The sequence below is a fragment of the Vigna radiata genome, unplaced genomic scaffold, assembly GCF_000741045.1.
Source record: "Vigna radiata var. radiata cultivar VC1973A unplaced genomic scaffold, Vradiata_ver6 scaffold_1112, whole genome shotgun sequence".
Taxonomy (NCBI): Eukaryota; Viridiplantae; Streptophyta; class Magnoliopsida; order Fabales; family Fabaceae; genus Vigna; species Vigna radiata.
In genome coordinates, this window is record NW_014542165.1 from 1 (window position 1) to 2840 (window position 2840).

At 31.8% G+C, this 2840-nt stretch overlaps 1 pseudogene; it reads right to left on the reverse strand.

Moving 5' to 3' along the window:
• Positions 1-55: 55 nt before the first annotated feature.
• Positions 56-2704, reverse strand: LOC106779068 (annotated as a pseudogene).
• Positions 2705-2840: the final 136 nt, after the last annotated feature.

Sequence of the window (2840 nt, forward strand, 5' to 3'; positions counted from 1 at the left end):
TTTTCTCTTGTAACAAAGTATTTTCTATTATTTCTACTGTATGTAATACATAGATTCAAATAGATTTGTCAAGGCTGTTTTATAAGGAACATGTCTTGAATTGAACAGCTTCAATGGGTAGTTTGTCATTTGGAAAAGCACAATCAGTTTTATCTTTCNGTGGCAGCAATGCACAAGGTGGAGGACTGACATTATTGGTAACTCCACCAATATCAGTGCAATTCCATTGAAGCTTCTTCTTCTTCAGTTCACTCNCTTGGATAGTCACATTGGAAATGCAGATNCCAGTGAAAGGGTCATTGGGNATTCCNTCAAGTTTTGCAGAAATTGTAACATTCTTGGCAACAACATCTTTNAAATTTATTCCNGTAATAGTAGGAAGTGCTTTGGGGTCATAGTTAGGGTCAGGGTGTTGTCCATAAGAACCAGTCATCCAAAATACATATTTCATGGTATTCAGATTCAATCCTCTNACAAATATGTTCTTCACAAATCCACCTCTACCAACTGCTGTTTTGATTCTAACAGCTGATTCTGTGTTGATGGCAGTGAGATCTTCAACTCTAACATCTTCNATTCCACCAGACATTTCACTGCCTAGTGCAACCATGGCACTGTCTGGGGATATACAAGTCACTCTTCTAATCACNAAGTGTTGGGTTGGCTTTCCAAATTTAATTCCATACTCATCCCACCCACTTTTTGCTGAAATGCAATCATCACCAGAAACAATGTAGCAGTCTTCAATCCTAGTGTTTGTGCACGAATCTGTGGAGAACACAAAACTTGAGAATAATTTCATAGTACTTGTTACCTAATCAAAATTTTGGAACATGAATGCCCTTATTTTTACTACATATAAAACATATGAAACTGACACATTACTTAGATGTTGTGTTTCTGTGTCTTTGTCATAGTATAGAACAGAAAACAAACAATTATGTATACCTGGGTTTATTCCATCTGTGTTAGGAGAATCCACTGGGGCAAGAATGGTAAGCCCTTTTACGATGATGTTACTGAAGATGGAAAGCTTGATCAGAATAGTGATGCAGACTATACATGAAGGAAAAAGAATAAGCAGTTTTGAGAAATTTGGTGAGAAAAAATGAGAATCTTTTCAAACCTGCTGTAAACTGGATGGACAAACCAAGTTGGGGAATTNACCAAAGTGAGATCTGATATTTGGATTTGATCAGAGTACATGATCTCAATCATGNAGGGCCTAGTGAGAGTCAACTGCTTCTTGTGGAACTTGTCCCACCAATAAGATCCTTGTCCATCAATTGTACCATTTTGACCTAATTACCAATTTTTAAGAAATCCAATTCGGAAATGACTTGGCATAAAATTTGAGAAGAACTTAACAATCTTTGTTTGTGTAAATGATTACCAGTAATTACAACATCAGTGAGATTAGTTCCAAATATTAGACTGCTAAACCTTCCACCGGGAGCATCTCTTCCTCTACCATAAGAAGGTAGCACAGCAAGATGAGGCCATTCTGATTCATCCTGTTAATGTGATGAATGTAAGTGACAATTTTGCTAATTTTTTTTTTTAAATTAAGAAAAAGTCTAAAAAATTAATAAAAACTTTAAAAGAAATTTAAAAAGTCATGAACTAATACTTGAAACAACCTGTTCATATGTAGATCATGTCATAAAAAAGACTAAATTAAATATAAATTATAAAAATTGAAATCATATTAAACATCGGAAAAAAAAGGCTCACATTTGAAGAAAATAAGAATGAAAAGTGATATTAAGTCTATCTTTTAATATAACTTACTTTAATTTTTATTAATATTACCAAATTTAAAAGATTTTATATATAATTTGAGAAACAAAAGGGGAATGTGTGACATGTACTAAAATTATTATTGAAAACAACAAAAATAAATTATGACAATTTAAATTAGACGACTTTAAGAGAATGGTATTGAAAGAAATAATTTCTTTTATCTATTTAAATTTAATTAGGAAACAAATAAGACGTGATAAATTAATATATATATATATATATATATATATATATATATATATATATATATATATATATATATATATATATAGGTTATGTATACCTGAGAAGCAAGAATAACAGCATCCTTCTGAAGAAAAAGAGTGAAATGGCTTGTGAGATTAAAGGGTCCAGTTAGCCATTTCCCTGGTGGGACAATAAGTGTTGCACCTCCATCAGAAGCATATTGGCTGAGTTTGCTTATTGCAGATTGAAAAACCTTTGTGTTTGATGTTTTCCCATCACCAACTCCTCCAAAATCTTTCAAACTTGCACTGTGCTTTCTGCAATTGATGGCAGGATATTCAATCTTGTCCAATTCAGTGTGAACCCTACTTTCTGCTACCTTCACATTCACTGATCCCAATATCAGAATTAAAGAGATCACACCAAGGACCTACACATATAAAAACAAACTCATCAGATCAGTTCAACATAAAGCATCTGTATGAACAATGCATCTGAAAAAAATATATACCTAACCAAAAGTTTGCTATAAAAGTTATCAGAATCCAAATGGAAGTGTATATAAATGCATCCCAAAAACTCTATTAGATGAATATTCATGACAAAATGTGTTAAGAAAATTTAGAGAAGAGAAAAGAATTACATGATTATTTCTGAGATGCAGAAACAGCTTCATGGTATGAGAAATACCAAAGTGAAGTTTTAGTTTTGGAGTTTTCCTTGAACAAAAGATAGAGACATAGGCATATATATATATATATATATATATATATATAGGGGTTATCAATACTAAAGCACTGATGATAATGTTTAATTGTTTTAAAATTTTCATTTATTATATTAACTATTTT